We start from the raw sequence: 22,381 nt of genomic DNA, 5'->3' as shown, positions 1-22,381 counted from the left end.
GCAGTGGCATGATCTCTGCTCAATGCAATCTCCGCTTTCCGGGTTCAAGCTATCCTCCTGCCTCAGCCTCCTGAGTAGCTGGGAATACAGGCGAGAGCCACCATGCCCAGCTAATTTTTGTATTTTCAGTAGAGATGGAGTTTCACCATGTTGGCCAGGCTGGTTTCAAACTCCTGACCTCAAGTAATCCACCCGCCTCAGCCTCCCAAAGTGCTGGTATTACAGGTATGAGCCACTGCGCACGGCCAGGATTAATTCTTTTTTTTTTTTATTTTGAGATGGTGTCTTGCTCTGTAGTCCAGGCTGGAGTGCAGTGGTGCGATCTTGGCTCACTGCAACCTCCACCTCCTGGGTCCCAGTTCAAGCAATTCTCTTGCCTCAGCCTTCCGAGTAGCTGGGATTACAGGCACAAACCACCATACCCAGCCAATTTTTTTTGTATGTTTTAGTAGAAATGGGGTTTCACCATGTTGGCCAGGCTGGTCTTGAACTCCTGACCTCGTGATCCGCCCACCTCGGCTTCCCAGTGTGCTGGGATTACAGGCGTGAGCCACCATGCCCGGCCAGGATTAATTCTTAACAATCTAAAAGTAGTATGCCCTTTTCCTTTGTCTTTAAGCCACTCTCGCTTTTGCTGCTTTTACTCTGCTATAGCATTCCCTGAAGAGAGTATTTATGCTAAGGCCCATTTTGGTCCCAGAGCAGTAGGCATTTCCTTATGCTTTCACACTGTTGGGGCTAAACTCTCTCACGGCCTTCAACTTTGCCTGCATTTCTGAACACAACTGTCCCATACTCTTCTGAGATAGAAATGATGTCCCAGACCTGGATTCAGGAAACATAATCTTTGCTAGTTCCCTCTAAATCTTCACTTGTGTGTACATTCTACATCATTCAGAATAGTCTACTTAATTTTGCGGTAGCAGGTAATTCTCAAATCTTCATAGTTTAAATTTACAAGCATCTATTTCTTGTAAAGTGTATTATCACCTACAACCGTGCTTATTATTGTAGTTACTTAGGTTTCCAGGGAGAAGAACCTGAGTGAATATTTCAAATATTACCAGGTGAGGAAAAAAGAGAGCAAGGAAGGATATTGCATTTACAATTGTCTAGCCTGGAAGTGAAAAATGTAATTTCTACTTCAAGTTCATTGGACAAACCAAGTCACAAGGTTCCATTCAACCACATGAAGCCTAGAAAGTGCATTGTTGCCATGATATAGAATAAAAGTGGAAACATTTGGTGAACAGAACAGAACTACCACACTCCCTGGCATCTTTACCCATTTGAGAGAATTTAACACCCCTCCAACTTTTTCTACCACCCACCCACACCGCAAGACGAATGGGATTCCGCTATTTTTTTTTAATTTATGAGATTCCTCTCCAATGAGACCACTAGAAACTATTAAATTACTTATTTATAATTGTTGTTCTTGTTTTAGTATCAACAGTAGAGGCTTTGCTAATTAGCACTATGAACTTAACACTGGGTAAAATCAGTGTTGTTCAAGATATGTGCATTAACTAAAATAGTTCATATACATCCCTCACCATTATATTTTAAAAGCATAAAAATGTACTACACACTTTACTATTTGTATTAAGTTTCAATTTCTGTGTTATCAAATTACCAGAACCATAGACGCTTAAAGAAACACAAATTGGCTCACAGTTCTCCACTTCAGAATTCTGGCAAGTCTCAGCTTATTCCTACTTAGGGTCTCACAAGGCCAAAATCAAGGTGATAGCACGGCTGGGGTCTTATCTACATGTTCTAGAAAAGAATCCACTTCCAACCTAATTCAGCTTTGTTACCATGTTCTGTGCCTTGAGACTGCAAGAATGAGGTCCCTGTTTCTTGGTGGTTGTCAGCTGGGCATCTCTCTTGACCCCTGAAGTTTGCCTGCATTTCTTCTCATATGGTCCTTCCACCTTCAAAGAAACAATGGCACATTAACCTCCCCTAATGCTTCAAATTCATCTGACTTTCTCTCCTGCTTTCTTCTCTGTCTTCCTCCTCTGCCACTACCTGGAGTAAGTGTTCTGTTTTTAAAGAACTCAGGTGACTGAATTAGGCCCACCAAGGTGGTGTCCCAATCTTAAGATCAATTGTGTTATATAACATAACATAGTCATAGGAATGAAGTCTGAAGATATCTATGGGTTTTCTCCTACTCAAAGTGGAAGGGATTATACAAAGATAAAGGTCATTGGAGGTCATTCATAAATTCTGCCCATGGACAATTTTTTCTTAGATTTTGCATTCTATGCTTGATCTTTAAGAGTTCCTGAGTCCTACTGCTAATTCTGAGGATTTAGGTTCATCAATAGGTACTTAACAAAATCTTATCACTATGATTTTATGATTTTGCTATGAGAATCTTACTTTCAAGGTGCTCAGGAGCACAAAAAAAAAAACCAAAAAATAAAAACAAACAATAGTTTCAAGTGAGAATACGTTAAGAATGTATGCAGTGTTGTCACTGATACTGTTGGTGAGCTCTCCCAAGTCTCATCCTTCAATTTAGATCACCAGGAGCTACAGCAGGCTTTTTGCAGCACACGTGGTACCTACCACTTCAATCACAGCATTTCTCTTCTCCGTTTGAGGTGATCTCTGGCTGACACTAAGGAAACGTTTTCTCTCAGCTTCAAGCAGATACAACTAGGAAAATGTGAGCATTAAATTTCTTGTGGTCAACACTTATTCAATGGTGGCATAAGTTTCTTAGGCTGCTACAACAAAGTACCACAAACTGGGTGCTCTTCACATGATATTCTCCTTCTCTGTGTATCTGTTCCTATGTTTCAACTTCCAAGAGACACAGTCAAATTGGATTGGAGCCTACTCTGATGCCTTCATCTTAATTTGGTAATCTGCAAAGAGCCTCTTTCTAAATAAGGTCACATTAGCAGTTGCTGGAGGCTAGAGCTTCAACAACTTTTTGGAAGGACATAATTCCATCCATAACAATGGGGATAATAGCAGGAAAATGTCTCAATGCTCAAATAACAAGATTTTGAGGTGTATGATTTCACACAGGATCGGTTGCCAGTTTCCTCCATAATAACCAGCACTACATTGTGTGTTGAGCAGGGGGTGGTTTCTGGCCTTCTCTGTGTCACTCTTCTCACTTTTTCACATGTACTACCTGAGATCACATTCAAAATAACTTATTTGCACTCAAGTCCTTGTCTCATGATCTCATACTTCTAGAATAAACCCAAATAAATCTGTAGATAGCACAAGTAGCTCTTAAAAAAATCATAGTGCAAGCCCAGTATCAGACTACTTACTTGCCAGATGACAATAAAAACCATTTTGCTTATGGTAAAAGACCTTGTGCTACTCCTGGCATGCTGTTGAATAACAATTCGTAAGACTCTCATCTATAATAGATTAAAGTGAGATACTGGTGAAAATGGAAGACTGTTTATGCCTTAACTTTAGCACTTTAAATATATGGTAAAATAGTAATTGTAGTGATTGTAGAGTTGGCTTTTAATCATCTGGGAAGTACTGCAGAGCTCAGGTGTGCCAGCTCTCAGCTCATGGGTGGAAACCAGAAGACCTCCTTGGCAGAGAATCTCATCTTCTGAAGCTGGACAGAAAATCATATTGACGATAAGGCCCAGGATTTAATCATAAGAGCATTGATGGAAAAAGAGGCTGACATGTTCTTAAAACAAAGTCTGGCAGGTCTTCTAAGCTATAGACAGGAAAAGAAAAGGAAGGAGTGGGAGCTAGAGATGTGGACAAGAACATCTGTGTATATGCACTTGGCACTTTTATACCCTAAGATATCCCAGAATCCTGGAGACGGGAAGAAGAAGGAAACACTTTACCAAAGGAAAAGGTCCTTGCCATTCACTGAAGAACACTTAAGGCCATACCTAAGTCAGATGACTCCCAAGATCATGTGTATTCTTTTCAAGATCTACCATACCTCTCCATGGCATATAAGCCATTGGCTGTCTGGTTTTTGCACAGTTTGAGTAGAGAAAAGTAATCCCAGCTATAGGATGCATTAGCTTGTTTACTAAAATAGTTGCAGGACTTCAATACTACATACCAGCAGGAATTGAGGGAACATGATGAGAGTAGATATTGAGGGTGTTGAAAAGAAGTGAGAGGTGTTGACCAGAGACAGAATAAAGCCCTGGAGGATATGTTTATGGACAAAGGGACACTTTCTCATAATTTTGTTTTTAATATAATAAAAATGATACCTATAGTTGATAATAATTCCCTTCAGGGACCATTTCTTAAAATTCAGACATGACAATGGCCTATAGAAAATGAGTTGGAAATGCTAGAAATGTGTTGTCAAAATATATAGGAAGATGTCAGTAAGCTTAAAGGCTGGAGCATGGTAAAAATAAATTTTACCATGTGAGAATAGAGAACTCACCCTATGTTAATGTTCTTCCCGAGAGTCCATAAAGCATGCCCTTCACCAAAGCACAAATATTTTGCATGTGTATCATTCCATAGTCAGTGGCAGCTGCAGCTGTAGACTATGGTTGAAGGTAGGAGATACTTTCATATAATTGAGTCCATTCTTGTAAACAAGAATGTTTTATTGGTGACGGTTCTCCACAGAAATAGAACAAATAATATATAAATACGTATGGAGAGAGAAAGAGAGAAAGAGGAAGACATAGACAGAAAGACAGATCTATTTGAAGGAATTGGCCCTGATAGTGGAGACTTGCGAATCTAAAATCTTCAGGGGGTCTAGCAGTCTGGAGATCCAGGGAGGTTTTTTGGCAGAACTGCCTTTTCTTCAGAGGAGGTGAGTCTATTTATTTATTCTTTTCCATTAAGGCCTTAAACTAATTGGGTGAGGCCTACTCATATTATGGAAAGTATTCTGCTGCACTCAAAATCTACTAATTTAAATGTTAATCTTATATAAAAAAAATACCTCATGGAAACTTCTTGAATAACATTTGACGAGATATCAAGGTACTGTGGCCTAGCGAAGTTGATGCATAAAATTAATCATCACATTGTGATTAAATTGGAGAGATTAGCCAATAGTACCTAACCATCCAGAATAAGGTAGATATAATTAATTATCACAGTGGGCCACTAAATGTCTACCAGGGGATTGTGACCCACAGGAATCTGTAATGACGGCTAATAGATAAGAATGATAGAATGACAGTGAGGCTATAACAAAAAAATAAATATCTGGTGAGCAGAAAGCTAGTATCAGCCAACATAATGGAAAACTATAATTTGTTTTTCAATATCCAGAGTACTCATGCCCAAATACTATTATAAGTTAGTTCCTCTATGGAAGGAACCTTGAACACCACTGCAATTATATACAAAAGCTGATCTTTCCATCTTTCACCAGTATCTCTATAGCCATTGTTCTGTGTGACTGTTTATTAGAAAGAGGGATATCAGATCTTTTTGAGGTTATTAGATACAGGACCTGAACCTCCATTAATTCTAGGGAAACCAAAATGCCATCATAACTTAACTGTAGGACTGAGGGTAAATGGTGGCATGATAAAATTTTAGCCCAAGTTCTTCTCACAGTGATGGATCTAAAAAAGCTGTAGAACCACCTCATTTCTTTTCCCCACCACCAAAGTACATAATTTAGATAAATATAACTTGCAGCTGGAACAACCTCACATTTGTTCTCTAATCTTTGAAGTGAGTTCCCTAATGAAAAAATTAGGGTAACTGATAAGCCCTAAAACTCTACACATCTTTCTCCTGGGAAAAAATAGTAAATCAGAAGCCAAATGATACTCTGGGTGAAACAGCAGAGGTTAATGCTGCCTCAAATACACAAATGATTCAGTGATATTTCACCTTATTGTATTCTCAATTTAATTCACTTACATAGTTCTTAAAAAGGAAACAGATGGATCATGGCAGACGACAGAGAACTACGGCATAATTAAGCATGTGAAAACTCAATTGCAGCTCTGTGCTGGATGTAATATCATTACCAGAAGAGATCAATACCTACTGTAACTTTTGGTAAGCTTTTATTGATCTGGAAGATACGTCCTTTTTAATCGCACAAAGAGTGTAAATGTAGTAGTTCAAATTCACCTAGGAAAATATAGACAACACTCACTATTGTATCACAGGGGTAGACTACCTCCATCCTCTCTAGAAGAAGATACCGTTTTCATCTTGGCATTCAACAGAGCATCATTGTGGCCCTCTATTGTAATAATATTGTGTAAATTGGATTTGGTGAGCAGACCATGGCAAATAATTTCCTAGCAAACATGGCTGCCAAGAATCAGAGATAAAACCTATAATCATAATTACACTGCCATATTGGTTATTACTTTAGTGATTTAATGATCTAGTCCACATCAGAATATGTACTCTAAACTCAAGGTCAAGTTATTTTTCTTTGTACCTACTACCTCCAACAAAAAGGCACAGTCTTGTGTGGAACTTCTTGGATTTTGGAGGAAGAATATATCATGTTTAAGAATATTGTTTTAGCCTATTAGTTAGATAATTCTTAAGGCTGTCAGTTTTGAGGTTCATAGAAAAAGAACTCTTAGGAATAGATTTAGCTCTGTTGCTACTTGACCATGAGACCTAGAAGATTCTATGTTAATAACCAAACTGTAGAGTTTCTATGGAGTGTTGAAACATGCTTTTTAAAATTTATTCATTTTATTTTTATAGATTCAGTGGGTATATATGCAGATTTGTCACATGGATATATTGTGGAAAGCTGAGATTTGGGCTTCTAATGTTCCTATTACCTGAATAATGAACATTGTATCCAGTAGGTAATTTTTCAACTCTCAAGTCCCTCCCAAGCCCCTCTTTTGAAGTCCCCAGCCTTGATTATTTTTCTCTGTTTGTACATGTCTCCCATTTATAAGTGAGAACATGTGGTATTTGATGTTGTGTTTCTGAGTATTTTGACCTCCAGTTACATCCATGTTGCTGCAGAAGACATAATTTTTTTTTCTATAGATGTGTAGTATTTCATGGTATTCCACATTTTCTTTATCCAATCATCTTTTGATGGAAACTTAGGTTCATTCCATGACTTTGTTACTGCGACTAGTGCAGTGATAAACATATGAGTGCAGATATATATATATAACAATTTCTCTTTCTTTGGGTAGATACCCAGTAGTGGGATTGCTGGGCCTAATGGTGGTTCTATTTTTACTTCTTTGAGAAATCTCTATACTGTTGTCCATAGAGGTTGTACTAATTCATATTCGCACCAACGGTGTATAAGTGCTCCCTTTTCTCTGCATCTTTGTCGACATCTGTGGTTTTTTGACTTTTTAATAATGGCCATTCCGACCGGTGTGATGTGGCATCTCATTGTGGTTTTAACTTGCATTTCACTGACGGTTAGTGATATTGAGCATTTTATTTTATGTTTCTTGTCCTCTTGTATATCTTCTTTTGAGAAATGTCTGTTCCTATCTTTTCCCCACTTGTTAATGAGATTATTTTTTCTTGTTGAGTTTAGTTCCTTGTAGATTCTGGATTTTAGTCCTTTGTCAGATGCATAGTAACAGGCATTCCTGAGGGAGAAAAAGAAGAAAAATTAAAATATCTGGAAAACATTCTGGATAGGATAATTCAGGAAAACTTCTCTAGTCTATCTAGAAGCATACTTCTTTAAAGATGTTTCTTACCAAGAAGGTGAAAAGCTTTGTTGCAAACAGTGTTATTTCAGGGAGTGGATGTATCATATGTAATGAAGTTGTCTTGAGATGCATAAGAGCTCTGTGTAAAGGGCAAGCCCATTTATACAATTCACAATACATACCCCCAGTGCTTTGGAACAAGGCTCTTCTTTGTAGCATAAACCACAAGGTTAGGTGACTGCACCTGTTCTCATAAGCTCAGATCTCTCAGATACACCATATCCCAAGGTGAGACAGGTACAGCATCAATCTATCACACTATGAAAATAACATTTTGGGATCACACCAAGTAAGTCCAGAGGACAGAATTAATTTATGCAAATAGGCGGCTAGAATCCTATGCCACTTCTCACTTTAACACTGACTCCTCTCTCTAAATTTAGCATCTAATAGCTTCATAAACTTTCTTTATGATGAGTTGAAGAAAGAAAAAGAAAACTTGGACCAGGTTTGCAGCTGGTTCAGCTTAATGTGTTAATGGGACCAAAAAATACTGGAGCTGCATTAAGTGGCACTTAGGGGTGACTGTAAAGAAAAATAATGAAGGAACAAATCCTTCCTGTACACAGATTTATAAGTAGTGCACTTGGGCATTTACATTGTATATAGAGGGATGGTCTGAAATAAAGATATAGACTCTTGGTCAGTGGTAAATAGTAAATGATTGATTGGTCACTGGTATAGATTAAAAGATTCGAGACAAGCAGTTTGAGGGAAGAGGTATTTTGGCTCAAAGTGCTCAGATGTTGTACCTTACATCAATTTCCACCTGAGATCATTCATTACAGAGGAGACAGTTATCCAGTGATGGTAAGTCACCCTCTATCGTCAGCAACCCCAGTACTGCACAATAGGCTCATGAGTAGGAAAGTCACAGTGGCAACATGTACTTCTTTTCACAAAATATTTTAAAGCAGCTGTTTCTACTAAATTCCAAAATTATTAAGTTGTATGGATCAAAGAGTTCGATGAAGGTCCAAGACATTATAATAAACAAACAGCCACTCAGTGGCAACTCGATTACACCAAACATCTTCCAAGTATAAAATTCAGATGTATCTGATATAATAAAATAAAATGACTCCATATAATATCAAAAGGAAACTTTGGTGAATTCCTCTGTAGAACAGAAGATTGAAAAACTTTTCTATGACTCAAAATCCTAAAAAAAAAATAAAGGAAGAGTGAGGTTTCACGGAACTAAAATAAAAGGTAGGAGGAAGAAAGGAAGGAAGGAGGAAGAAAGAGAGAAAGATAGATGATAGATAAGGGAAAGAGAAAGAAAGAAGAGAGAAAAGGAGAAAGAAAATAAAAGAAAAAAATAAAAGTAATGAAAGAGGGTTTTCTGAAAGATGGATGACTAGATGCAACCAGGAAGTGCCACTCCCACGGAGAGGGACCAGAATTTTGACTAAACCAACATAATTTTAACACATTTTCAGAGAGAAAATGCTGAATGTGGATGGAGAAAGGATGCACACACCGAGCCTGAAGAGGAAGGAAGCTGGGAACCCCATGTCGGGTACCGAAATGGTAGGGCTGGCTACTGGCCCTGAATGGGTCCTGGAGAAGGGGTGAGTGAAGGAACTGGGGGACTGCCCACTCTCTCCATAGACCTCTGGTATCCTGGTTCCAGAGATTAGATGGAGATAAGGCTTCAGCAGGTATGGAGTGATCTTTGTGCATAGGACAGCTTCTATGGAACCCAGCCATAAGTGCCATCCCCCAGGGCTCCCCATCTTCCTCTGAGCGACTTTGGCACCAGCTAATAGATGAACTGGAAAGAACAGGGCTGGCTTCGCTGCAGGGTTGGGGTACCTCTGTCCTATAGGCCTACTTACCTGCCAGCCTCTCCCAGGCTCCTGCTTGGCCACTCTGCAAGAACATGTACACAATGCAGCCCCCACTACCCGGTACTGATGCTTTGCTCCATCTGAGTGCAACCTAGCAGACCAGGAGCCTTTCAGATCCTCCAGCACATCCAGAACTCAACCCTAAGTATCTGGAGCAGGGAGCTGAGAGCAGGTCCTGGTGCCTAAGAGCTCTGGCTCGTGATTCAGGAATACTAAGTTGGGATCGCTGCCCAGCACTTGAGGGAGGAAGGAGGCCACACCCCCATAAAACTAAGAGAGGTGAGTTCCACAGGTTGCAGGCTGTTGTGGGACCTGGTTGTGCCTCCCTCCACAGGGCTGGTCTAGTAAGAGTGTGACCTGTCTCCCTGAAAAACCTCTACCTAAGGGAGCCCCCACTCTGAAACGCCTAACAACAACAACAACAACAACAACAAAAAGTCAGACACAGTGCCAGTGATCGGAAGTGACCCAGGAGTGTAGCCGGTGAGAAAGTCACATCTCTCCTGCTCACAATACAGAGCACAGCTGCAAACCAGAAGATGCACAAAAGGCTCATGCAACAGAGTAAGAGCCTATCTACTACTCATTGCTCACAAGCGCTATCTACTGGATCACAGTCCAAACTACAACACCAAAAAGCAGCTGCTTCTCTCTCTTGGGAAGCCGAGGGCAAGAATTCAACAACAAAGACCCTGTACAGAGCATTATAAAAACTTTCAGAAGTAAAATAAACTGACTATACTCAATTTACCTACAGTTAAAGCAACACCAACCCTCCCAAATGAGAAATAATCGGTGTAAGAATTCTGGCAATTGAAAAAGCCAGAATGTCCCCTTACATCCAAACAAGCTTAGTAGGACTTCAGCAATGGTTCTTAACCAATCTGAAATGGCTGAAATGACAGATATGGAATTCAGAATCTGGATAGCAAGGAAGCTCATCAAGATTTGGGAGGAAGTGGAAACCAAATCCTAGGAAGCCGAGCAATCCAGTAAAATGATTCAAGAGCTGAAAGACAAAATAGTAATTTTAAGAAAGGCCTAAACTGAATTTCTTGAGTGGAAAAGTCAATACAAGAATTTCATAATGCAAACAGAAGTATTAAGAGCAGAATGCATCAAGCTGAAGAAATAATTTCAGAGCTCAAAACTGGTTCTTCAAATTAACTCAGACAAAAATAAAGAAAAAGAATTTTATAAAATGAACAAAACCTCCAAGAAACATGTCATTATTTAAAGAGGCCAAATCTATGACTCGTGTGCATCCCTGAGAGAAAAGGAGAGAGAATAAGCAACTTGGAAAATATATCTGAGTTTATAGTTGATGAAATTTTCCCTAATCTCACTAGAGAGGTAGACTTGCAAATTCAACAAATATAGAGAACCCCGGATATATACTATAAAAGATGACCCTCCCCAAGACACATAATTGTCAGATTGACCATGTTCAACACAAAAGAAAAAATCTTAAGGTCACCTAAAGACAAAGGTCAGGTCACATACACAGGGACCCCCATCAGGCTGCCAATAGATCTCTCAGCAGAAACTTTACAAGCTAGAAGTGATTGGGGCCTATTGTCAGTATGTTTAAAGAAAACACATGCCAACTAAGAATTTAATACCTCATTAAACTAAGCTTCAAAAGTGAAGGGAAATAAAATCCTTATCAGACAAGCAAATGCTAAGGGAATTCATTTCAACTAGACCACACTTATGAGAGGTCCTTAAGGGAGTGCTAAACTTGGAATCAAAAGAATGACACTTGCTACCACAAATAGTCACTTAAGCACATATCCCACAAACACTGTAAAGCAACTACACAATTAAGTCTACATAACAACCATATAACAGCATGACGACAAGGTAAAAATATCACATATCAACACTAACCCTTAATGTAAATGAGCTAAACGCCCCACTTAAAACACATATGAAATGGCAATCTGGATAAAAAGATGAGAATCAATAGTATACTGTCTTTAAGAGACCCATCTCACACATAATGACATCCGCAGGCTCAAAATAAAAAGTTGAATAAATATCTGCCCTGCAAACAGAAAATTTTAAAAAGCAGGAATTGCTATGTTTTATATTAGATAAAACAGACTTTAAACTTTTTACAATTAAGAAGCATAAAGAAGGACATGACATAATGATAAAGGGTATAATCCAACAAGAACTAACTATCCTAAATGTCTGCACACCCAGCACTGGAGCACCCGGATTCATAAAACAAGTTCTTCCTGACCTACATGAAGACTCAGACAACCACACAAAAATGGTGGGAAACTTCAAAAATCCACTGACAGCGTTAGACAGATCATTGTGGCAGAAAACTTACAAAGAAGCTCTGGATTTAACTCAACACTTGACCAATGGACCCAACAGACATCTACAAAATATTTCACCCCATAACCATAGAATATACATTCTTCTCAATAAAATATAGAACATAGTCCAAGAAAGACCACATGCTAGATCATAAACAAGTTTCAATAATTCAAAAAAATCAAAATAATACCAAGCAGATGTTGGACCATAGTGCAATAAAAATGGAAATCAGTATTAAGAAGATCTCTTAAAACTACACAGATATATAGAAATTAAACAACTTATCCTGAATAACTCTTGGATAAACTTTGAAATTAAGGCAGAAATCAAAAAAATCTTTGAAATTAATAAAAATAGGGGCATAACTTATCAAAATATCTGGGATACAGCTAAAGCAGTGTTAAAAGGAAAGTTCATAGTGATAAACACCTTCATCAAGAAATTAAGATAGATCTCAAATTAACATTCTAACTTTTTTCTAGTTTCTATCCTAAAGAAACCAGAAAAAAAAACAACCTCAAAGCTGGCAGAAGAAAAGAAATAACTAAAATTAGAGAAGGATTGAATAAAATTAAGATGTAAAAATTCATACAGAAGATCAATGAAAGCAAGTGTTTGTTCTTCAAAAGACTAAATAAAATTTATAGACCCCCCCCCACAGCGAGATTAACAAAGAAAAAGAAAGACAAGACCCAAATAAACGCAATAGGAAATGACAAAGGTGGTATTACAACCAACCACATAGAAATACAAAAGAACCTCAGAGACTACTATGAATGACTCTATTCATACAAATTAGAAAGTCTAGAGAAATTCCTGAAAGCACAAAATCTCCCAAGATTGAATCATGAAGAGAATGAAACCCAGACTAGAACAATATTAAGTTCTAAAATTGAATCAGTAATAAAGATCTTAACAACCACAAGAGCTCTGGGCCAGATGAATTCACAGCTGAATTCTACCAGACATACAAATAATTGATACCAATGCTACTGAAACTCTTCCAAAATATCGGGGAGGATGGGCTCCTCCCTAAATCATTCTATGAGCCAGCATCAGCCTGTACCAAAATCTGGCAGAGACACAATGAACAAAGAAAATTTCAGGCCCGTATCTTTGATAAATACATACACAATAGACACGAAAATCTTCAATAAAATACTAGCAAACCAAGTTCAGCAGCACATCAAAAAGTGAATTCGCCACAATCAAGTAGGCTTTATTCCTGGTATGCAAGCCTATTTCATCATAGACAAATCAGTAAATGTGGTACATCACATAAACAGAATTACAAGTAAAAACCATACGATTATCTCAATAGATGCAGAAAACGATTTCAATAAAAATAAATTTCCTTCATGATAAAGGCTCTCATCAGACTAGGCACTGAAGGAACATACCTCAAATAATAAGAACCATCTATGACAAACCCACAGCCAACATCTACGGAATGGGCAAAAGCTCTAACCACTCCCTTTGAGAACTGAAACAAGACATGCATGCCCACTCACACCACTCCTATTAATAGTACTGGAATACCTAGTCAGAGCAATCAGGCAAGAGAAATAAATTTTTAAAAATCCAAATAGGAAAAGAATAAATTAATCTCTCTTCACTGATTTGTTTCAATACCTAGAAAATCCTAAAGACCCTGCCAGAAGTCTTCTAGAACTAGAACTAATAACTGACTTTAGTAAAGTTTCCAAATACAAAATCAATGTACAAAATTCAGTAGCATTTCTTTACAACAACAATGTTCAGGAGAGTGAAAAAATCCCACTTACAATAGCCACAAGGAAAATGAAATACCTAGGAGTACAGCTAATCAAGGAGGTGAAAGATCTGTACAAGAAGAACTAGAAAATACTGCTAAAAGAAATTAGAGACCACACAAATAAATGGAAAAATATTTTATGCTCATGGAGTGGAAGAATCAATATTGTAAAAATGGCCATACTGCCCAGAGCAATCTGAAGATTCAACACTATTCCTATCAATCTACCAATGTAATTTTTCACAGAATTAGGCAAAACTATTCTAAAAGTCAATTGAAACAAAAAAATAGCCCAAATAGCCAAAGCAACCCTAAGCAAAATGATCAAAACCAGAGGTATCACACTACCCTACTTTAAACTACACTATAAAGCTACAGTAACCCAAACAACATGATACTGGTACAAAAACAGAGACATGGACCAATGATACAGATTAGAAAACTCAGAAATAAAGGCACACACCTACAACTATCTGATTTTTGTCAAGGCTGACCAAAACAAGCAATGGAAAAGGACTACCTATTCAATAAATGATTCTGGGATAACAGGCTAGCCATATTCAGAAGACTGAAGCTGGAACCCTATCTTTCACTATATACAAAAACTAACTCAAAATGGATCCGATTTAAATGTAAGACTTCAACCTATAAAAATTCTAGAAGACAACTTAGGAAATACTCTTTTCAACACTGGCCTTGGCAAAGAATTTTTGCCTATGTCCTCAAAAGCAACACAATGAAAACAAAATCAGACAAATGGGACCTAATTAAACAAAAGAGCTTCTACACAGCAAAATAAACCATCAACAAAGTAAACAGACAACCTACAGAATGGGAGAAAATATTCACAAACTGTGCATCTGACAAAGGTCCAATATCCAGAATCCACAGGGAACTTAAACAAATCAACAATAAAAAAAAAGAATAACCTCATTTAAAAGAATAGGCAAAGAACATGAACAGACACTCTCCAAAAGAAGACAATACAAGCAGCCAACAAACATATAAATAATGCTCAGCATCATTGATCATTAGAGAAATGCAAATCCAAACTTCAAGAGGATACCATCTCACACCAGTTAGAATGGCTATTATTAAAAACTCAGAAAACAACAGATGCTGATGAGGCTGTGGAGGAAAGGAAATCCTTATACGCTCATAGTGGGGATGTAAATTAGTTCAGCCACCGTGGAAAGCAGTATGGAGATTTTTCAAAGAATTTAAGATAGTGTTGCCATTTGACCCAGCAATCTCATTAGTGGATGCATACCCAAGGGAAAACAAATCATTCTACCAAAAAGACACATTAACTTATATGTTCATTGCTACACTATTCACAATAACAAAGACATGGAATCAACCCAGGTGCCCATCTGTGGTAGACTGGGTAAAGAAAATGTGGTACAAATACACCATGGAATACTACACATCAGTAAAAAGAATGAAATCATGTATTTTACAACAACATGGATGCAGTTGGTGGCCATAATTGAGCAAATTAACACAGGAACAGAAACTCAAATACCACGTTTTCATTTATAAGTGGCAGCTAACATTGAGCAAATATGGGCATATATATATATGAACAACAGATACTGTAGACTACAAGAGGCGGGAGAGAGTGAGGTGGCCACAGGTTGAAGAATTACCTATCAGGTACTATGCCCTCTGCCTGGGTAACGGGATTCATACCCCAAACCTTAGCATTATGCAATATTTCCATGTAAGAAACCTGCATATTTACCCCTTGTATTTAAAATAAAACTTAAAACTTAAAAAATAGTTTTAAATTTTGATGACAAGTAAAAAGAATAGAAAACATAAAGAAAGAAAAAATGGCCGGGCATGTGGCTCACGCCTATAATGCCAGCACTTTTGGAGGGGGAGGTGGGTGGATCACTTGAGGTCAGGAGTTTGCCACTAGCCTGGCCAACATAATGAAACCCAGTCTCTACTAAAAATACAAAAAATAGCTGGGCATGGTGGCAGATGCCTGTATTCCCAGCTACTCGGGAGGCTGAGGCACGAGAATTGCTCGAACCCGGGAGGCGGAGGTTGCAGTGAGCAGAGATTGGAGTGAGCAGTGGAGTGCACCACTGCACTCCAGCCTGGGCAATAGAGCAAGACTCAGTCAGAAGGAGGAGGAGGAGGAGCAGGAGGAGGAGGAGGAGGAAGAGGAGGAGGCAAACAACAACCGAAGAAAGTCATCATTTTTGAATGGCGAAATTATTCTAGACTTCCTCTACAATACTTTAAAATTCCTTCTTTTAAAAAAATCAGCACTTTTATTACAATGTGAACATTTTATTAAACATTCCTTCATTTTACCATTTTTAATGTATTTAGTGGCTTTGAAAATTTTCATGGTATTATTACATTTTTAAAAGTGAATTTGTTAGCTATATTCCAAACTTATTATGTGCGATAGCAATCTACTTTGAAAAATTCCTCATGGAACGTGGTAATTTGTCAGGTGCCTCCAGTGAGATAACTTGTGTTGATAATATAAAGAAAAAAAAACTTGTCCCAAAGCATAAGCTTGTTCAGTGCGAAAGTGGCTATCTTCAAAACTGAAACAGATCCCTTAATATGTTGCCTCTCAAATGTGGCAGTGATGAACGGGCTCACAACAGATTTCTTTCTCAGTTGAGTTATATTGAACTGTCTTTAATCTTTCTACTGTCTATTATATCCTTGACATACTTGCCAGGTTTAATTTTTTGAAGGGTAGACAAAAAAATTACTCCTCTATTTAAAAGAAAAGAGTCTAGGTTCCCTAGAAAGGCATCCAAGCATCTCTCATTAATCCCAACCATAGTAAAATTACTTTATAAGCAATATTTTAAAAGATAAGTAAACAATCTAAATATAATTGCAACATATATTGTAGAAAAGTGTTAATGTTCTTAATATAAAAAATACAGAATAAAAATATAAAGACCAACAACATATGGAGAAAAATTGCAAGGCATAGGAACACAGCACTGAAAGAAAAAGAAACAAGATGGATAAGATGAATACTTTAAAATGTGGTTACATATATGGTGGGAAGAAATAGTATAGAAGAGCAAGGATAGTAATGGAGAATCTCTAAATCTCCTTTTTTTATTTGACATTGGAACTAAATAAGTTTGTTACTGAAGTCCTTCATAAAAAAGATGAATATAAGTAAAAATTGCATTGTTTGACATGGCTTATTTTTTACATGTGAATTTACAGCTAATATGCTCACAAAATTAGATATTAGAATATAAATTTATTTGAAAGCAGGAAGAATAGATTATTGTTAAATTATTTCACATAAATCCAAAATAAGTAACTTAAAAATAATTCCATAATTGCAGAAAAATTTCAAGAGAGATTAACACTCTTGAAATTTAAAAACTTAAGAGCTTTGTGAACGAATATAACTGGTAGTTAGAATTTCAATTCTATTGATAGCCATAAAATGTACTTTTATTTATGCCTAGATTTATATATATTTTGTTGCTTTAAATGATTCCAGTAAGAGTATCATTCATATTTTAGCCCCTACTCATTTCCACAAAATCTTATTTCTAAGAAATGGGTAATTAAGAAATTCATTCATAGGAAAAAAATAGAAGTTATCACATATTTTTTGCTTACAGGATTCTGTGAATTTCTACTTTTAAATTTCTTACTCTACTTAGCTTTAGATATTAACATATAGTTAATAATACAACTAGATTTTAAGATTTTTAAGGGATTCTTGGACAAATTTTTTTTTAATATAGCAAAAGTATCAACAAGAAAAAACAATCCAATTTTTATTTATTTTTATTTTTTATTTTTTGAGATGGAGTCTCACTCTGTCCCCCAGGCTAGAGTGCAGTGGCCTGATCTCTGCTCACCGCAAGCTTCGTGTCCCAGGTTGAGGCCATTCTCCTGCCTCATCCTCCCGAGTAGCTGGGACAACAGGCGCCCGCCACCACGCCAGGCTAATTTTTTGTATTTTTAGTAGACATGGGGTCTCACCGTGTTAGCCAGGATGGTCTCGATCTCTTGACCTCGTGATCTGCCTGTCTTGGCCTCCCAAAGTGCTGGTATTACCACCATGAGCCACCAAGCCCGGCCAACAATCCAGTTTTTAAAATGTGCAAAGGATTTGAATGCACGTTTCCTCAAAGAACATATGCAAATGCCCAAATAGGCACAGGAAAAGATAGCATCACTAATCATTAAGAAAATGCAAATCAAGCCCGGTGTGGTGGCTCACGCCTGTAATCCCAGCACTTTGGGAGGCCAAGGTGGGCAGATCATGAGGTCAGGAGATCAAGACCATCCTGGCTAACATGGTAAAACCCCGTCTCTACTAAAAAAAATACAAAAAATTAGCCAGGTGTGGTGGCGGGCACCTGTAGTCCCAGCTACTCGGGAGGCTGAGGCAGGAGAATGGCGTGAACCCGGGAGGCGGAGCTTGCAGTGAGCTGAGATCGAGCTACTGCACTCACTCCAGCCTGGGTGAGAGAGCAAGACTCCGTCTCAAAAAAAAAAAAGAAAATGCAAATCAAAACTACAGTAAGATGAGCTATCAATTCACACCCATTAAAATGGCTATTATTATTCAAAAAAAAACCAAAAACTGAAAATAACAAATGTTGAAAATGTAAAGAAATTGGACCCCTTGTACATTGCTGTGGGAAATGTAAAATGGTGCAGCTACTGTGGAAAACTGTATGGCAGTTCCTAAAAAATTAAATAATATTACCATATGATGGATGGAGCAATTCTGCTTCTGAAAATAGAGTTGTCCCTCAATATCCTCAGAGAATTTGTTCCAGAAACCCCCGAGGATAGCAACATCTGTGGATACTCAAGTCCCTTATGTGAAATGGCATAACATGTGCATATAATTTATATACATCCTCCCGTATACCTTAAATCATCTCTAGATTACTTTTACCTAATACAATGTAAATGCTATATAAATCATCATTATACTGTATTTTAAAAAATTTGTATTATTTATTGGTGTATTGTTTATTTTTATTATTTTTATTTTTAAAAAAATATTTTGGATCTGCAGTTGGTTGAATACGCAGTTGCAGAGCCCACAGATACAGAGGGATGATTGTTTACCATAAAAGAATTGAAAGCAAGGACCAAAACAGATATCTGCATCAATAGATAAACAAAAGTGATATATGCACACAATTGAATATAAATAAACCTTATAAAGGAATGAAATTTAGATATATGCTACAACTTGAATGAACCTTGTGGACAGTGCACTAGGTGAAATAAGCAAGACGTATTTCACTTATATGAGGTACCTAGAAAAGTCAAATTTATGGAGACGGAAAGTAGAATAGAGGTTACAAGGGGCGAAGAGGAGGAAATAAATAAATGAGGAGTTACTGCTTCATGAAGACAAAGCTTAAGTTTAAGATGATAAAAAAGTTCTAGGCATAAAAAATAGTGATGGTGAGCAACAATGTGAATATTACTTAATGCCACTGAACTTTACACTTAAAAATTATTCAGATGGTAAATATGATGTACACTTTATTTTACCATAATAAAAGTCTTCAAAAATAACTTTCTTTGTAGCTAAAGAAAAACAACAAGATATATTTCTGTGTAATTTTTATTATTTGATTATTTGACCCTGTCTCTGTATACCCTTGAGAGCAAGAAATGTAGTTTATATTTGCAAAATCACCTGAGCTAGATGGTTTTAAGGAATAAACATTACTTATTTTTTCATTCTGAGTAAAAATGATTCATATTAAAAATGATTCATAAAAAGTAAAATCAAAAAATTAGATATTAAAGATTGAAAACATTGCCTCTCTCAATAATAATGTAATATCTGGTGAATACTATTCCAAACATGACTCTTGAATATAACTTTAAAAATTAACTTGAATTTAACTTAAAAATTTTAAGATGAAGGAATTCCTAATTTTTATACAAGCATTTTTCTACAACAAAAATATAACTACTACAATATAACTGCTGGGCCAAAAACCAAGTCTTAAAAGACTGTAGAACATTAAAATCATCATATCCTTTCCAGCCACAATGGTATGAAATCAGGAATAAATACACAGAGGAAGATTTTCAAATATGTCCAAATTAAACAACATATTCCTGAATAATCAATAGGTCAAAGAAGAAATTAAAACTGAAGAAAAATGTATCTTGAAACAAATGAAAATTTTTAAAAAATGTGAAAGCTTATTGGATACAGCAAAAGCAGTAAAACTGCAGCAATAAAACCTGCATTAAAAAAAAAAAGTCAAATAAAAACCCTAATGTTGCACCTCAAGGAACTAGAAAAAGAAGAACAAAGTAAGCCCAAAGGTAGCAGGAGGAAGAAATAAGAAAACTTCAATCAGAAATAAATGAAATAGAGACTGGAAAGACAATAGAGAAGACCAACAAAACTGAGAGTTGATTTTGAGAAAAGAAAAACAAATTTGACACATTTTTAGCTATGCTAATCAAGAAAAAATGAGAAACAAGTCAAATCAATAAAACCATAATTGAGGACACATTAAAACGGATACTACAGAAATACAAAGGATCATAAAATAATACTATTATGAACAATTATACTCCAACATATTAGATAGCCCAGAAGAAATGGATAAATTCCTATAAACATACAATCTTCCAAAATTGAATGATGTAAAAATAAAAAGTCTGAACAGGCCAATAAAGTACAAAGATATTAAATCTGTAATCAAAACTTTTCCAGCAAAGAAAAGCTCGGGACTAGATGGCTTCACTAATTAATTCTATCAAGCATTTAAAGCCAATTCTTCTCCAACTCTTCCAAAAAATTTAAACTTATTTGATAAAGCCAATTATACCAAAGCTAAATAAGGAGACTACAGAAAAAAAAAATTATAGGCCTAATAAACACACATGCAAAACCTCAACAACATACTAGCAAACTAAATTCAAAAGCCCATTAGGAGGATCATACACCATGATCGCATGGAATTTATCCTTAGGATGCTAGGATGGTTCAATCAATAAACAAGATACATCACATTAACAGAATGAAGTATAAAAAGGTCATCCCAATAGACACAGAAAAGTCTTGGACAAAATTCAACATCCTTTTGTGAGTAAAACTCAACAAATTAGGAATAGAAGAAACACTTCAACATAACAAAAGTTATGCATGTCAATTTCATAAGTTCGGAGTCAGTGTTATAAACTCAACAATTAAAAGCTGAAAATTTTTTCTTTAAAATCAGAAATAAGACAAGGGTGGTCACCTTCATCACTCTTACTCAGCATAGTACTGGAAGTCCTTTCAGAGAAATTATGCAAAAGGGAAGAAAAAGGCATCCAAATTAGAAAAAAAATGAACTTGTTGATATTTGCAGATGACATGATCTTATATATAGAAACCTCAAAAGACTTCATCAAAAAAACTGTTAGAACTAATAAACTAATTCAATAAACTTGCAGGATAAAAGTCAACATACAAAAAATGAGTTGCATTCTTATACACTAACACGAAACTATCTAAAAAAAGAAATTTAAAAAGAATACCAGGAAAATAGCAGATAGGAAACAGCACTAACTTTCAGCTCCCATTCGGATAAACAGAGCAGCCTCTGGAGACCCACAGTGTGAACTTTTGCTCCAAGAACTATCGCAGGAACATACCAGGAAAGCCAAGAGAATCCACAGACCCTTTGAAGGAGGTGGATAGCCACTGCAGGCTCTGTGGGAGAGCCAAGAAACTGTGAGTCAGCTTGCTTTTCTAACTTGTATAAGATCATATACAAGCCAGGAGTGAGAGTGAGAGTATATATAAGATCATATGCAAGCCACACAGTGGGAGTGAGACCAGCCTTTCAGGCCGCGGGCTGCGTGGGAGCTGGGAGAGTTCTGTGACTGGCCGCTTTCCCCCACTTCCCTGGCAACCTGTGTGATGCAGCAAAGGCAGCCAATACCCCCAGGAACATAAATCCATTGGCATGAAAACCACACCCCCATTCCCTACAGAAGACACCTCAAGCCCCACCAAAGGAGAATCTGAGCTCAGACACGCCTAACTCTGCCATCACCTGATGGTCTTTTTTTTTTTTTTTTTTTGAGACGGAGTCTTGCTCCATAGCCCAGGCTGGAGTGCAGTGGCGCGATCTCCGCTCACTGCAAGCTCTGCCTCCCAGGTTCATGCCATTCTCCTGCCTCAGCCTCCCGAGTAGCTGGGACTACAGGAGCCCGCCACCGAGCCTGGCTAATTTTTTTTTCTGTATTTTTTTAGTAGAGATGGGGTTTCACTGTGTTAGCCAGGATGGTCTCAATCTCCTGACCTCGTGATCCGTCAGCCTTGGCTTCTCAAAGTGCTGGGATTACAGGCATGAGCCACTGCACCCGGCCACCTGATGGTCTTTCTTTACCCAACCTGGTAGCCAAAGACGAAGGGCATAATCCCTTGGAAGCTCTGTGGCCCCACCTTACCCTAGGGCAAGCTTGTATCCTCCCTATACAACAGCAGCTGATGTAATCTTGAAAGCGCCACCTCCTGGCTGGAGGCCAACCAACAGAAAACCAGTGTGCCTAACAAAAATACAACCAAGGACCGTCATAAAGTCCGCTTAACTTCCCCTGTTACCTCCACAGAAGCAGCTGCTGGTATCCATGGCTGAGAGACCTGAAGACAGATCACATCACAGGTCTCTTTGCAGACACTACCCATTACCAGCCTGGAGCCCAGTAGCTCTGCTGGGTGGCTAGATCCAGAAGAGAAATAACAA

General features: G+C 37.4%; 1 long non-coding RNA gene across 1 annotated transcript; it reads right to left on the bottom strand.

The window, feature by feature from the left end:
• Positions 1 to 6,003: 6,003 nt before the first annotated feature.
• On the bottom strand, positions 6,004 to 21,603 carry LOC134809929 (uncharacterized). The gene is made up of 2 exons (XR_010156743.1): positions 21,200 to 21,603; positions 6,004 to 7,550 (listed from the first exon to the last, which is right to left on the bottom strand). It is a non-coding gene; the product is annotated as an uncharacterized LOC134809929 (long non-coding RNA).
• Between the last annotated feature and the right edge of the window lie 778 nt (positions 21,604 to 22,381).

Source organism: Pan troglodytes, chromosome 3, assembly GCF_028858775.2.
Source record: "Pan troglodytes isolate AG18354 chromosome 3, NHGRI_mPanTro3-v2.0_pri, whole genome shotgun sequence".
NCBI classification, from domain to species: Eukaryota; Metazoa; Chordata; class Mammalia; order Primates; family Hominidae; genus Pan; species Pan troglodytes.
This window is presented reverse-complemented; position numbering and strand designations above follow the sequence as displayed.